This window comes from Somniosus microcephalus, unplaced genomic scaffold, assembly GCF_052327205.1.
Source record: "Somniosus microcephalus isolate GS21.2 unplaced genomic scaffold, FLI_Smic_1.0 unresolved_chr1, whole genome shotgun sequence".
In the NCBI taxonomy this organism is placed as follows: Eukaryota; Metazoa; Chordata; class Chondrichthyes; order Squaliformes; family Somniosidae; genus Somniosus; species Somniosus microcephalus.
In genome coordinates, this window is record NW_028225179.1 from 66,070,554 (window position 1) to 66,087,188 (window position 16,635).

Below are 16,635 nucleotides of genomic sequence, written 5' to 3' on the forward strand. Positions count from 1 at the left end.
CAGAGAGACAGAGAAAGGGACAGAGAGACAGAGAAAGGAGCAGAGAGAGAGAGAAAGGGACAGAGAGAGAGAAAGGGACAGAGAGAGAGAGAGAAAGGGGCAGAGAGAGAGAGAAAGGGACAGAGAGACAGAGAAAGGTGCAGAGTGACAGAGAAAGGGGCAGAGAAAGAGAGAGAAAGGGGCAGAGAGACAGAGAAAGGGACAGAGAGAGAGAGAGAAAGGGACAGAGAGACAGAGAAAGGGACAGGGAGGCAGAGAAAGGGGCAGAGAGAGAGAGAAAGGGGCAGAGAGACAGAGAAAGGGACAGAGAGACAGAGAAAGGGACAGAGAGAGAGAGAAAGGGACAGAGACAGAGAAAGGGGCAGAGAGAGAGAGAAAGTGACAGAGAGAGAGAGAAAGTGACAGAGAGAGAGAGAAAGGGGCAGAGAGAGAGAGAAAGGGACAGAGAGACAGAGAAAGGAGCAGAGAGAGAGAGAAAGGGACAGAGAGACAGAGAAAGGGGCAGAGAGACAGAGAAAGGGACAGAGGGAGAGAGAAAGGTTCTGCTGTCTCCCACAGAACAGGGATTACAGCAACAACTAGACCTACTCGACAAATACTGCCAAAATTGGGCTCTGACAGTAAATCTAAAGAAAACCAACATCATGATTTTTCAAAAAAGGCCCAGATGTCAGGAAAACAAATACCTGTTTACCCTCAGTGATACCACTATAGGACACACTATGAGCTACACCTACCTTGGTCTAACTATTACAGCATCAGGGAGCTTCAGCATAGCAGTGAATGCACTAAAAGAAAAAGCCCGAAGAGCCCTATATGCAATAAAAAGAAAATTCTACAACATCCAAATCCCAATCAAAATCTGGCTCAAAATATTTGACAGCATAATCCTGCCCATTGCACTGTACGGTAGTGAAGTATGGGGCCCGCTAAATCACCAAAGCTACACTAAATGGGAAAAACACACAATAGAAGCCCTACATGCAGAATTCTGCCGAAGCATCCTTCGCACCCAAAGAAAAACGCCAACAAATGCATGCAGAGCCGAACTAGGCAGATACCCACTGATAATAAACATCCAAAAACGAGCACTAAACTTCCTAAATCACCTCAAATCTAGCTCCCCAGACACCCTTCATTTCAAAGCCTTTCAGACCCAAGAGCTAAACCCAGAAAAGAGTCCCCTGAGTCCGCTGCTACTGAAACTAAGTACTCAGCCGGACCCTGACCAGCCCCAGACCAACACAGCCGTCCAAACACCAATCCGAGTGAACCAAATCATTAAAAAATGCAAAGAAACCTACCTGGAACATTGGAACAAAATAACTGAAAGCCAAAGCAGATTAGAATGTTACCGGGCCCTAAAAAGAGAATATAAACTGGCAGACTACCTCACGACCATCAGAGACACAAAACAGAGACAGACCCTCACCAGGTACAGACTAAGCGACCACCAACTGGAAATTGAAAAAGGCAGATACAAGAAATCCTGGCAGCCTAGAGAGAATAGAATATGCGATCAATGTCTGGCCGGCGAGGTTGAAACAGAGATGCATTTCCTCCTAAAATGCGAAAAATTCAACACATCAAGAAACATATTATTCAACAAGCTAAGCCAAACAACCCCAGATTTCAAGGAATTGGATGACCTGTCAAAATTGAGATTAGTCCTAGGAGAAGGAGACAGACCATACCTTGGGGCCAAATATGTAACAACATGTCACAACCTTGAGGACTGTTTAAAATTAAGACTGTTTAAAATTAATATTGAACGTACCAAATGAAGTACAAAGACTGTTTAAAATTAATATTGTTTAAAAGTAATATTGTATGTAACCAACAAATGTCAAATCGATTGACACCTACAGACTGTTGGAAAACTGTACCTTTTTGCTATGTAAGCTTTGGCAATATGGTTCTCTGTAAACTTTCATGCCAATAAAGCATTTGAACTGAACTGAACTGAACTGAGAAAGGGACAGAGAGAGAGAGAAAGGGGCAGAGAGTGAGAGAAAGGGACAGAGAGAGAGAGAAAGGGACAGAGAGAGAGAGAAAGGGACAGAGAGAGAGAGAAAGGGGCAGAGAGAGAGAGAAAGGGACAGAGAGTGAGAGAGAAAGGGACAGAGAGAGCGAGAAAGGGACAGAGAGACAGAGAAAGGGGCAGAGAGACAGAGAAAGGGACAGAGAGACAGAGAAAGGAGCAGAGAGAGAGAGAAAGGGACAGAGAGAGAGAAAGGGACAGAGAGAGAGAGAGAAAGGGGCAGAGAGAGAGAGAAAGGGACAGAGAGACAGAAAAAGGTGCAGAGAGACAGAGAAAGGGGCAGAGAAAGAGAGAGAAAGGGGCAGAGAGACAGAGAAAGGGACAGAGAGAGAGAGAGAAAGGGACAGAGAGACAGAGAAAGGGACAGGGAGGCAGAGAAAGGGGCAGAGAGAGAGAAAATTTCCTCCTAAAATGCGAAAAATTCAACACATCAAGAAACATATTATTCAACAAGCTAAGCCAAACAACCCCAGATTTCAAGGAATTGGATGATCTGTCAAAATTGAGATTAGTCCTAGGAGAAGGAGACAGACCATACCTTGGGGCCAAATATGTAACAACATGTCACAACCTGAGGACTGTTTAAAATTAAGACTGTTTAAAATTAATATTGAACGTACCAAATGAAGTACAAAGACTGTTTAAAATTAATATTGTTTAGAAGTAATATTGTATGTACCCAACAAATGTCAAATCGATTGACACCTACAGAATGTTGGAAAACTGTACCTTTTTGCTATGTAAGCTTTGGCAATATGGTTCTCTGTAAACTTTCATGCCAATAAAGCATTTTAATTGGAAATTGGAATTGGAGAAAGGGGCAGAGAGACAGAGAAAGGGACAGAGAGACAGAGAAAGGGACAGAGAGAGAGAGAAAGGGACAGAGACAGAGAAAGGGGCAGAGAGAGAGAGAAAGTGACAGAGAGAGAGAGAAAGTGACAGAGAGAGAGAGAAAGGGGCAGAGAGAGAGAGAAAGGGACAGAGAGACAGAGAAAGGAGCAGAGAGAGAGAGAAAGGGACAGAGAGACAGAGAAAGGGGCAGAGAGACAGAGAAAGGGACAGAGGGAGAGAGAAAGGTTCTGCTGTCTCCCACAGAACAGGGATTACAGCAACAACTAGACCTACTCGACAAATACTGCCAAAATTGGGCTCTAACAGTAAATCTAAAGAAAACCAACATCATGATTTTTCAAAAAAGGCCCAGATGTCAGGAAAACAAATACCTGTTTACCCTCAGTGATACCACTATAGGACACACTATGAGCTACACCTACCTTGGTCTAACTATTACAGCATCAGGGAGCTTCAGCATAGCAGTGAATGCACTAAAAGAAAAAGCCCGAAGAGCCCTATATGCAATAAAAAGAAAATTCTACAACATCCAAATCCCAATCAAAATCTGGCTCAAAATATTTGACAGCATAATCCTGCCCATTGCACTGTACGGTAGTGAAGTATGGGGCCCGCTAAATCACCAAAGCTACACTAAATGGGAAAAACACACAATAGAAGCCCTACATGCAGAATTCTGCCGAAGCATCCTTCGCACCCAAAGAAAAACGCCAACAAATGCATGCAGAGCCGAACTAGGCAGATACCCACTGATAATAAACATCCAAAAACGAGCACTAAACTTCCTAAATCACCTCAAATCTAGCTCCCCAGACACCCTTCATTTCAAAGCCTTTCAGACCCAAGAGCTAAACCCAGAAAAGAGTCCCCTGAGTCCGCTGCTACTGAAACTAAGTACTCAGCCGGACCCTGACCAGCCCCAGACCAACACAGCCGTCCAAACACCAATCCGAGTGAACCAAATCATTAAAAAATGCAAAGAAACCTACCTGGAACATTGGAACAAAATAACTGAAAGCCAAAGCAGATTAGAATGTTACCGGGCCCTAAAAAGAGAATATAAACTGGCAGACTACCTCACGACCATCAGAGACACAAAACAGAGACAGACCCTCACCAGGTACAGACTAAGCGACCACCAACTGGAAATTGAAAAAGGCAGATACAAGAAATCCTGGCAGCCTAGAGAGAATAGAATATGCGATCAATGTCTGGCCGGCGAGGTTGAAACAGAGATGCATTTCCTCCTAAAATGCGAAAAATTCAACACATCAAGAAACATATTATTCAACAAGCTAAGCCAAACAACCCCAGATTTCAAGGAATTGGATGACCTGTCAAAATTGAGATTAGTCCTAGGAGAAGGAGACAGACCATACCTTGGGGCCAAATATGTAACAACATGTCACAACCTGAGGACTGTTTAAAATTAAGACTGTTTAAAATTAATATTGAACGTACCAAATGAAGTACAAAGACTGTTTAAAATTAATATTGTTTAAAAGTAATATTGTATGTAACCAACAAATGTCAAATCGATTGACACCTACAGACTGTTGGAAAACTGTACCTTTTTGCTATGTAAGCTTTGGCAATATGGTTCTCTGTAAACTTTCATGCCAATAAAGCATTTGAATTGGAATTGGAATTGGAGAAAGGGACAGAGAGAGAGAGAAAGGGGCAGAGAGAGAGAGAAAGGGACAGAGAGACAGAGAAAGGTGCAGAGAGACAGAGAAAGGGGCAGAGAGAGAGAGAGAAAGGGGCAGAGAGAGAGAGAAAGGGACAGAGAGAGAGAGAAAGGGGCAGAGAGAGAGAGAAAGGGGCAGAGAGAGAGAGAAAGGGGCAGAGATAGAGAGAAAGGGGCAGAGAGACAGAGAAAGGGACAGAGAGAGAGACAAAGGGACAGAGAGCGAGAGAAAGGGGCAGAGAGAGAGAGAAAGGGGCAGAGAGAGAGAGAGAGGGGGACAGAGAGAGAGAGAAAGGGACAGAGAGAGGGAGAGAAAGGGGCAGAGGGAGAGAGAAAGGGACAGAGAGAGAGAGAAAGGGACAGAGAGAGAGAGAAAGGGACAGAGAGACAGAGAAAGGGACAGAGAGACAGAGAAAGGGGCAGAGAGAGAGAGAAAGGGGCAGAGAGAGAGTGAGAAAGGGACAGAGAGAGAGCGAAAGGGACAGAGAGAGAGAAAAAGGGACAGAGACAGAGAAAGGGACAGAGAGAGAGAGAAAGGGACAGAGAGAGAGAGAAAGGGGCAGAGAGAGAGAGAAAGGGGCAGAGACAGAGAAAGGGACAGAGAGAGAGAGAAAGGGACAGAGAGAGAGAGAAAGGGACAGAGACAGAGAAAGGGACAGAGAAAGGGGCAGAGAGAGAGAAAGGGACAGAGAGAGAGAGAAAGGGACAGAGAGAGAGGGAAAGGGGCAGAGAGAGAGAGAGAGAAAGGGGCAGAGAGAGAGAGAGAGAGGGGGGCAGAGAGAGAGAGAAAGGGACAGAGAGAGAGAGAGAAAGGGGCAGAGAGACAGAGAAAGGGACAGAGAGAGAGAGAAAGGGACAGAGAGAGAGAGAAAGGGACAGAGAGAGAGAGAAAGGGACAAAGAGAGAGAGAAAGGGACAGAGAGACAGAGAAAGGGACAGAGAGAGAGAGAAAGGGGCAAAGAGACATAGAAAGGGACAGAGAGAGAGCGAAAGGGACAGAGAGAGAGAGAAAGGGACAGAGACAGAGAAAGGGACAGAGAGAGAGAGAAAGGGACAGAGAGAGAGAGAACGGGGCAGAGAGAGAGAGAAAGGGGCAGAGACAGAGAAAGGGACAGAGAGAGAGAGAAAGGGACAGAGAGAGAGAGAAAGGGACAGAGAGAGAGAGAAAGGGGCAGAGAGTGAGAGAAAGGGACAGAGAGAGAGAGAAAGGGACAGAGAGAGAGAGAAAGGGACAGAGAGAGAGAGAAAGGGGCAGAGAAAGAGAGAAAGGGACAGAGAGTGAGAGAGAAAGGGACAGAGAGAGCGAGAAAGGGACAGAGAGACAGAGAAAGGGGCAGACAGACAGAGAAAGGGACAGAGAGACAGAGAAAGGAGCAGAGAGAGAGAGAAAGGGACAGAGAGAGAGAAAGGGACAGAGAGAGAGAGAGAAAGGGGCAGAGAGAGAGAGAGAAAGGGACAGAGAGACAGAGAAAGGTGCAGAGAGACAGAGAAAGGGGCAGAGAGAGAGAGAGAACGGGGCAGAGAGACAGAGAAAGGGACAGAGAGAGAGAGAGAAAGGGACAGAGAGACAGAGAAAGGGGCAGAGAGACAGAGAAAGGGGCAGAGAGACAGAGAAAGGGACAGAGAGACAGAGAAAGGGACAGAGAGACAGAGAAAGGGACAGGGAGGCAGAGAAAGGGGCAGAGAGAGAGAGAAAGGGGCAGAGAGACAGAGAAAGGGACAGAGAGACAGAGAAAGGGACAGAGAGAGAGAGAAAGGGACAGAGACAGAGAAAGGGGCAGAGAGAGAGAGAAAGTGACAGAGAGAGAGAGAAAGTGACAGAGAGAGAGAGAAAGTGACAGAGAGAGAGAGAAAGGGGCAGAGAGAGAGAGAAAGGGACAGAGAGAGAGAGAGAAAGTGACAGAGAGAGAGAGAAAGGGACAGAGAGAGAGAGAAAGGGACAGAGAGAGAGAGAAACGGGCAGAGATAGAGAGAAAGGGGCAGAGAGAGAGAGAAAGGGGCAGAGAGAGAGAGAAAGGGGCAGAGAGAGAGAGAAAGGGACAGAGAGAGAGAAAGGTACAGAGAGAGAGAGAAAGGGACAGAGAGAGAGAGAAAGGGACAGAGAGAGAGAGAAAGGGGCAGAGATAGAGAGAAAGGGGCAGAGAGAGAGAGAAAGGGACAGAGAGAGAGAGAAAGGGGCAGAGAGAGAGAGAAAGTGACAGAGAGAGAGAGAAAGGGACAGAGAGAGAGAGAAAGGGACAGAGAGAGAGAGAAACGGGCAGAGATAGAGAGAAAGGGGCAGAGAGAGAGAGAAAGGGGCAGAGAGAGAGAGAAAGGGGCAGAGAGAGAGAGAAAGGGACAGAGAGAGAGAAAGGTACAGAGAGAGAGGGAAAGGGACAGAGAGAGAGAGAAAGGGACAGAGAGAGAGAGAAAGGGGCAGAGATAGAGAGAAAGGGGCAGAGAGAGAGAGAAAGGGGCAGAGAGACAGAGAAAGGGGCAGAAAGAGAGAAAGGGACAGAGAATGAGAGAAAGGGACAGAGAGAGAGGGAAAGGGGCAGAGAGAGAGAGAAAGGGGCAGAGAGAGAGAGAGAGGGGGGACAGAGAGAGAGAGAAAGGGACAGAGAGAGACAGAGAAAGGGGCAGAGAGAGAGAGAAAGGGACAGAGAGAGAGAGAAAGGGACAGAGTGAGAGAGAAAGGGACAGAGAGAGAGAGAAAGGGACAGAGAGAGAGAGAAAGGGACAGAGAGACAGAGAAAGGGGCAGAGAGAGGGAGAAAGGGGCAGAGAGAGAAAGTGACAGAGAGAGAGCGAAAGGGACAGAGAGAGAGAGAGAAAGGGACAGAGACAGAGAAAGGGACAGAGAGAGAGAGAAAGGGACAGAGAGAGAAAGGGGCAGAGAGAGAGAGAAAGGGGCAGAGACAGAGAAAGGGACAGAGAGAGAGAGAAAGGGACAGAGAGAGAGAGAAAGGGACAGAGACAGAGAAAGGGACAGAGAGAGAGAGAAAGGGACAGAGAGAGAGAGAAAGGGGCAGAGAGTGAGAGAAAGGGACAGAGAGAGAGAGAAAGGGACAGAGAGAGAGAGAAAGGGACAGAGAGAGAGAGAAAGGGGCAGAGAGACAGAGAAAGGGACAGAGAGACAGAGAAAGGAGCAGAGAGACAGAGAAAGGGACAGAGAGACAGAGAAAGGACAGAGAGAGAGAGAAAGGGACAGAGAGACAGAGAAAGGGGCAGAGAGAGAGAGAAAGGGACAGAGAGACAGAGAAAGGGACAGAGAGACAGAGAAAGGGGCAGAGAGACAGAGAAAGGGACAGAGAGACAGAGAAAGGAGCAGAGAGAGAGAGAAAGGGGCAGAGAGAGAGAGAAAGGGACAGAGAGACAGAGAAAGGTGCAGAGAGACAGAGAAAGGGGCAGAGAGAGAGAGAAAGGGGCAGAGAGAGAGAGAAAGGGGCAGAGAGAGAGAGAAAGGGACAGAGAGAGAGAGAAAGGGGCAGAGAGACAGAGAAAGGGGCAGAGAGAGAGAGAAAGGGGCAGAGAGAGAGAGAAAGGGGCAGAGAGAGAGAGAAAGGGACAGAGAGAGAGAAAGGGACAGAGAGACAGAGAAAGGGACAGAGAGACAGAGAAAGGGACAGAGAGAGAGAGAAAGGGACAGAGAGAGAGAAAGGGACGGAGAGAGAGAGAAAGGGGCAGAGAGAGAGAGAAAGGGGCAGAGAGAGAGAGAAAGGGGCAGAGAGAGAGAGAAAGGGACAGAGAGAGAGAGAAAGGGACAGAGAGAGAGAGAAAGGGGCAGAGAGAGAGAGAAAGGGGCAGAGAGAGAGAGAAAGGGGCAGAGAGAGAGAGAGAAAGGGACAGAGAGAGAGAGAAAGGGACAGAGAGTGAGAGAAAGGGACAGAGAGTGAGAGAAAGGGACAGAGAGAGAGAGAGAAAGGGACAGAGAGAGAGAGAAAGGGACAGAGAGACAGAGAAAGGGGCAGAGAGACAGAGAAAGGGGCAGAGAGACAGAGAAAGGGACAGAGAGACAGAGAAAGGAGCAGAGAGAGAGAGAAAGGGACAGAGAGACAGAGAAAGGGGCAGAGAGACAGAGAAAGGGACAGAGGGAGAGAGAAAGGGACAGAGAGAGAGAAAGGGACAGAGAGAGAGAGAAAGGGGCAGAGAGAGAGAGAAAGGGACAGAGAGACAGAGAAAGGTGCAGAGAGACAGAGAAAGGGGCAGAGAGAGAGAGAGAAAAGGGCAGAGAGAGAGAGAAAGGGACAGAGAGAGAGAGAAAGGGACAGAGAGAGAGAAAGGGGCAGAGCGAGAGAGAAAGGGGCAGAGAGAGAGAGAAAGGGGCAGAGAGAGAGAGAAAGGGGCAGAGAGAGAGATAAAGGGACAGAGAGACAGAGAAAGGGGCAGAGAGAGAGAGAAAAGGACAGAGAGAGAGAGAGAAAGGGGCAGAGAGAGAGAGAAAGGGGCAGAGAGAGAGAGAAAGGGGCAGAGAGAGAGAGAAAGGGACAGAGAGACAGAGAAAGGGACAGAGAGAGAGAGAAAGGGACAGAGAGAGAGAGAAAGGGACAGAGAGACAGAGAAAGGGACAGAGAGAGAGTGAAAGGGGCAGAGAGAGAGAAAGGGACAGAGAGACAGAGAAAGGGACAGAGAGACAGAGAAAGGGGCAGAGAGAGAGAGAGAAAGGGGCAGAGAGACAGAGAAAGGGACAGAGAGAGAGAGAATGGGACAGAGAGAGAGAAAGGGACAGAGAGAGAGAGAAAGGGGCAGAGAGAGAGAGAAAGGGGCAGAGAGACAGAGAAAGGGACAGAGAGAGAGAGAGAGGGACAGAGAGAGAGAGAAAGGGACAGAGAGACAGAGAAAGGGCAGAGAGACAGAGAAAGGGACAGAGAGAGAGAGAAAGGGACAGAGAGAGAGAGAGAGGGACAGAGAGACAGAGAAAGGGACAGAGAGACAGAGAAAGGGACAGAAAGACAGAGAAAGGGGCAGAGAGACAGAGAAAGGAGCAGAGAGAGGGAGAAAGGGACAGAGAGATAAAGGGGCAGAGGGAGAGACAGTGTAAGAAATAGCTGTTAGATTCAAAGATGGGTTTTAATTCTTAGGCGAGGTCTGCCTTCCCGCTTCACAATTGGACAATAGGATGTGGGATCAAATGATTGACACCAAGTGATTACCAGCCCACCGAAATAACTATATGTAATATCTGATTATGCTTTAAAACTGTAGCTCTTTAATAAATGCCTTGCAACTTCTAAAACCCTTTTGGGTAATCTGTGTGTGGCCTGTGATCCGAATCTTACAGTGGTGTCAGAAGTGGGATACTGGATTGCAGGTTGCAGGTAGGATGTAGCTTGTTCCACGTTGGAGGGCAGCGATACGAGACTCTGGAGTCTCGGTAGATTCGAATCTTACAGTGGAGTCAGAAGTGGGATCACAGAGTTAGGAGTTGTAAGGTTGCAGTCAGGGTGACCGGAGGGACCGGTCAAACGCACGTGATCGTTGCTTAGACTGAGTATCGTGTTTTATTCTCCCTGAAAGAAGGGAGCGGTAAAGATCTTGTTGAAAGGTAAAACCAGAAATACAATGGCGTTGGCATATCACCGGGAACAGTTGATAGATAGCCTGAAGGAGGTAAAGCATAAAGTGCAGTCGAGAGAGGGAGAGATAAAGAAGGAAATAGATCTAATTTGCAGGCTAACCAATCTGAAAACTCAGCAAAGGAAGGGAAAAAACAGAGATTTGGAAAGCCAGGAAAAGCTGCTGAGACACCGATTTCAAAAGAGAAACAAAAGAGAAATTTAAAGCTTTACCAACATGGAAGTTTATAACGTCTGTGCCGAGACAAATAAAACACAAGATTTGCTGAGTGAAAGGAACCTTAAAAAAAAAATGCTGGAATTTCAGTTTGTGAGAAAGTGTGTGTTAAAGTGTGAATGTTTTCCTGACTATGAATGCTTAAGGCGTTACAATATTCCTTTCTCTGAAAGTCTGTCTTTAAAAGAATGTGCGAATAAGATTGTGTCCCAAGAATTGGAAAAAAAAACTTTGAAATACAATTTAAATTAAGCTGGTGTGTAAAAACTAAGAACAACAAAAAGTTTGTTTAACAAAACATTAAGTTTTAGTTTAAAATTTAACCTTGGAGTCGCGGTTGCTATGGTGAAATCTTCCAAAGCAGTTTGATTTGATTTACTTATATGTGAAAAACTAATTTTTCTCCAGTTATATTCAATGTTGTTACAGTATTTTGGAAAGACATCTGAAGAAAGGACAATAAGAAATATGACGTAATTTATGGTTTTCTGCAAGCATGTGCTATTTTTCGATTGGGAAAGTTTTTTTAAATTTACGTGAAGTGACGTAATTGCCTGTGCCTGACAATGTTTTGCTCCACCTTCTTAAAAATCTGCAAAGGAGTTAACCCTTTCCACTGACAGCAGTTTAAGTTCACCAAGCAACAACTTTAGTATGAAATTTAAAGATATCGGACATTATTAAATTTAAGTTTCTTAATTATAAGTTAATATTTCTCCGCAGTGACAGAAGGAAAATTATGATTTGATAAATTAACCCCTTGGGCTCTAAGCAGAGTCACAATGGATTATCTTCTTTCTTTTGTTATATGGAAGTTATCTTCTAAACTAATTGCAGCACTTCTGTCCCTAATGTTAAAACACTGTGTAAGTCACCTAGCCTGGGAATCACTCGTTTCTGAAATTGGAAATGGAAGATAAAGTGATAGAAATGAAATTGAACATTGACAAAACCTGTCAGTTCAACTTTACTGCTGTTTGGATTTTGGGATAATTTTGTAATAACAAAATGCACTCAGGCACTATATATTGGGTTACTTTTGGGAAAATAAAAGATCTTCTAAAATAATGATAAATAAATAGTGTTAATAACTTGGACCAAGTGAGAATGTTTGATCTATGTTTTCAATCTTAAATATTGTACTGGACAGTAAAGTTCCTCCAGGGCTCATGAATGAGATATGAATAGTAATTAATAGGATGTATAAAATGGAGCGAGGAAGGGATTGATGGTGCGAGGTAGAAACAGGAGAATTACACCACCAATTGAGAATTTTCCAAACTTTCTAGCGAAAGTCAGGAAAGTGTAGTTAAGAATAGTAAATTGGTAGATTTCTCTTGGAGACATTTGTGTCCTTGTCTATAATGAACTTTTTAAGAAAATTGAATTTGATAGCCTGGCCACTATCCAAGACATTGGGACCATGCGGTGGAAGATGAACAAAGACCTCCAGACAATCTTTTGATAAGATCACCTGAAAGCCCGAGAAAGGCTTGTATCGGATGGCACGTGTGGCATAATATGGAGATACCGGTATGAGTGTGTAAATGTGATTTGTTACGTTTGAAGCAATTACCATCCGGGAATGTATGTTGAATTTGCACTGAAGATCAGGTCGCAGACATGCTCAGTTACTTGATAACAGCAAGACATGAAATGGTTAATATGGCTCAGGAGAGCGAGATAACCTTTAAAGCATTGACACATACTCCATCGAGAAACTATCTAATTAATGAAACAATCAGAATAGAGTTAAATACACTGGCATCTGTTAGAAGTATTGAAATTGAAGTTAAAGTGAAGAGTTACATGGAATCTGGATTGGGACAATTGAGGGTCAAGGAGAAATCATGTTTAGCAAGAATTATCCACAAGATGGTTATGAGTAAAAGAGAGATCTGGAGAATCTTTTAAGTCCATGATTTGTTGATTCGATGTTAAACTGTAATGTTGCTTGAAATGATTGTAAGACTGAATTTAACTGTGACTGCAATAATTGTGTTTTGTAGGTAACAGGGCGTGGGAAAAACCAGTATGAATCCAGTATGAGGTGATTTGTGGTGCCTCCTGTGTCACTACTACTGCAACTACCATGCTTTACGGGTCTAACAGGACCTGTCCCATCAATCAACAAGTTTTACATAATATTGAAACCTATGCTCAAGTGAAACTGACAGTAAATGAGATACTTAAGTTTGAGCTGCACAATTACGTGGCACAATTCAGATACTACATTCCCCTGTTGCCTAAGGGTTTCAGTGAGCTCGTGATGCGACTGAACTCCTCCCTGAAGCATTTTTATGTTTTGGAGCAAGATAACTCGAGAATGGATATTGAAATTGACAGCATAGATGACAACTCACACTGGTGGGATATTGGGCTTAATACATCAGCACGCCCTTACGTTCATATTATTTCACACGCCCTGGTAGTTCTCCAACTTGTAATGATAGTGTATTTGATATATGTAACCTATGTAGTAAGACTTTGATACATAAGCCAATTGGGTACTCATGCCCATGACTAACCAGCACTAACAAATTAATTGAGCACACCGAAAGAGAATATCCAAAGCAATGTAGAGGATATCCCAGGCGGGGCAGAATTGGAACACCAGAACAGTGAATTGAATTTGAGTAAGGGGTCAGAAGTTGCTCCTTCTCCTCAAAGGAATGGACTGTAAGGAAGGGAGAAATCTCCAAGACTCCCTATTAACTAACGCCCAAGTTGAGAGAGCAATAAGAACTAGCTAGATTAGTCAAGAGCCGATTGTGAGAAGTCAATAAGGATATTTCCTTCTCAAAGAAGGGAATTGTAAGAAATAGCTGTTAGATTCAAAGATGGGTTTTAATTCTTAGAACAGAGACCGACAACATGCAGCCAGGAACAGAAAGCAGAAATGCCAGCAAGGTCGAATATCAAGCATCAAAAGACAAATAGAAGTGATAAGGGAATCGTAAAATGCAAAACAACACAGGGTGGTGGGATAATGGACAAAAATGTAGCCGAAAAGTCATAAAATGACCTTAAAGAAACATAACAAAACATTCCTCAGAAAGATAAGAGGGAGGCCTCGTCAGTCATGCAGAAAGGGGCGGCGAGGAATGCCTTCCCACTTCACAATTGGACAATAGGATGGGGATCAAATGATTGACAGCAGGTGATTACCAGCCCACCGAAATAACTATAAATATAGACGACCGAGAGAGGAAATCAGGCAGTTAGGGGCGAAGGCTTCCCCAAGGTGGCTACGGCCTAACACCTTGGTCAAGTTTAGCCTCTGAGCTGGCTGACGGGCTCACACCTCCAACAGCTTGAGAAATGACCCAATGGAAGTGACCACTGCAGCAGACTGCAGGAATCCACCCAATCCGAGACCACCATACTGCCTCCCCATCCGTCCGGTCGTGGCATTCTGATTCGGGAGTCGTAGATCGCTTTCTACTGTCACGGGTTGTATGCCTATTATACTCGGCTTAAACCAAATGTAATATCTGATTAAGGCTTTAAAACTGTAGCTCTTTAATAAAAGCCTTACAACTTCTAAAACCCTGTTGGGTAATCTGTGTGAGCCTGTGATCCGAATTTTACAACAGAGAAAGGGACAGAGAGAGACAGAGAAAGGGTCAGAGAGACAGAGAAAGGGACAGAGAGAGACAGAGAAAGGGACAGAGAGAGATAGAGAAAGGGACAGAGAGAGATAGAGAAAGGGGCAGAGAGAGATAGAGAAAAGGACAGAGAGAGATAGAGAAAGGGGCAGAGAGAGATAGAGAAAGGGACAGAGAGAGACAGAGAAAGGGACAGAGAGAGATAGAGAAAGGGACAGAGAGAGACAGAGAAAGGGGCAGAGAGAGATAGAGAAAAGGACAGAGAGAGATAGAGAAAGGGACAGAGAGAGACAGAGAAAGGGGCAGAGAGAGATAGAGAAAAGGACAGAGAGAGATAGAGAAAGGGACAGAGAGAGACAGAGAAAGGGGCAGAGAGAGAGAAAGGGGCAGAGAGACAGAGAAAGGGGCAGAGAGAGAGAGAAAGGGGCAGAGAGATAGAAAAAGGGGCAGAGAGATACAGAGAAAGGGGCAGAGAGACAGAGAAAGGGGCAGAGAGAGATAGAGAAAGGGACAGAGAGAGATAGAGAAAGGGACAGAGAGAGAGAAAGGGGCAGAGAGACAGAGAAAGGGGCAGAGAGAGAGAGAAAGGGGCAGAGAGATAGAAAAAGGGGCAGAGAGATAGAAAAAGGGGCAGAGAGAGACAGAGAAAGGGGCAGAGAGAGATAGAGAAAAGGACAGAGAGAGATAGAGAAAGGGACAGAGAGAGACAGAGAAAGGGGCAGAGAGATAGAGAAAGGGACAGAGAGATAGAGAAAGGGGCAGAGAGAGAGAAAGGGGCAGAGAGACAGAGAAAGGGGCAGAGAGACAGAGAAAGGGGCAGAGAGACAGAGAAAGGGGCAGAGAGAGATAGAGAGAGATAGAGAAAGGGACAGAGAGAGTCAGAGAAAGGGGCAGAGAGATAGAAAAAGGGGCAGAGAGATAGAAAAAGGGGCAGAGAGAGAGAGAAAGGGGCAGAGAGAGAGAGAAAGGGACAGAGAGACAGAAAGGGACAGAGAGAGACAGAGAAAGGGGCAGAGAGATAGAGAAAGGGAGAGAGAGAGATAGAGAAAGGGACAGAGAGACAGAGGAAGGGGCAGAGAGAGATAGAGAAAGGGGCAGAGAGAGAGAAAGGGGCAGAGAGACAGAGAAAGGGGCAGAGAGAGAGAGAAAGGGGCAGAGAGATGGAAAAAGGGGCAGAGAGATACAGAGAAAGGGACAGAGAGAGACAGAGAAAGGGGCAGAGAGACAGAGAAAGAGAGGGAAAGGGCAGAGATGGAGGAGAGAGACAGAGAGAGTGAGAAACAGAAGAGAAACAGGGAGAAAGAAAACTCAAGAAAGGATAAACACAAAAAAAGAGATAAATGGAAAGAGTAAGACATCGAAAGAGGTAGGGAGAAAGCGAAAATGGCCGAGATAGAGAAGAAGCAGAAAGGGAGAATCAGATAGAAACAGGGAGGGAGATGGAGAAGAAAAGGCAAGAGAGGGGACAACAACATCTTATATTTATATAGCGCCTTTAACGTAGTAAAACGTCCCAGGGTGCTTCACAGGAGCGTTATCGAATGAAATTTGACACCGAGCCACATAAGGAGAGGTTAGGGCAGGTGACGCAAAGCTTGGTCAAAGAGGTAGGTTTTAAGGAGCATCTTAAAGAAGGGAGAGAGATGGAGAGGTTTAGGGAGGGAATTCTAAGGTCTCTCTGGTGTAGCGGGGATTGTTGGTAAACTATTTAACAGTAGTGTAATTAGTGGGATTGATTGATTTAATTTAAACTCAATTAATTAAAGGGTAAGTCATGGCAGGACAGCCCGGCCCTGTGATCTGCTCCTCCCGCGAAATGTGGGAACTCAGGGACACTTCCTGTGTCCCTGACAACTACTTGTGCAGGAAGTGCACCCAGCTGCAGCAACTGACAGACCGCATTGCGGCGCTGGAGCTGCGATTGGATGCATACTGGAGCATTCACGATGCTCGGGACATCGTGAATAGCACGTTTAGGGAGTTGGACACACCACAGGTAGAGGTTGGACAGGAAGAAAGGGAATGGGTGACCAACAGGCAGAGTACTAGGTGCAGGCAGGTAGTGCAGGGGTCCCCTGTGGCCATCCCCCTCTCCAACAGATACACCACTTTGAGTGCTGTTGGGGGGGATGGCTTATCAGAGGAAGGCAGCAGCAGCCAACTTCCTGGCACCAGGGGTGGCTCTGCTGCACAGAATGGGAGGAAAAAGAGTGGGAGAGCTATAGTAATAGGGGATTCAATTGTAAGGGGAATAGATAGGCGTTTCTGTGGCCGCAAACAAGACTCCAGGATGGTGTGTTGCCTCCCTGGTGCAAGGGTCAAGGATGTCTCCGAGCGGCTGCAGAACATCTTGGAAGGGGAGGGTGAACAGCCAGTTGTCGTGGTGCATATAGGCACCAACGATATAGGTAAAAAGCGGGATGAGGTCCTAAAAGCGGAATATAGGGAGTTAGGAGGTAAATTAAAAAACAGGGCCTCAAAGGTGTGCAGGTTAGGTTGATTGGCTATGATAAATTGACCCTTAGTGTTAGGGGGATTAAATACGGGGATAGGGTGGGATATGTGTAGGGGTTACAGGGATCGGGTGGGATATGTGTCGGTGCAGGCTCGATGGGCCGAAATGGCCTCTATCTGCACTGTGGGGTTTCTGTGATTCTGTGATTCTGTGAAAGGTAG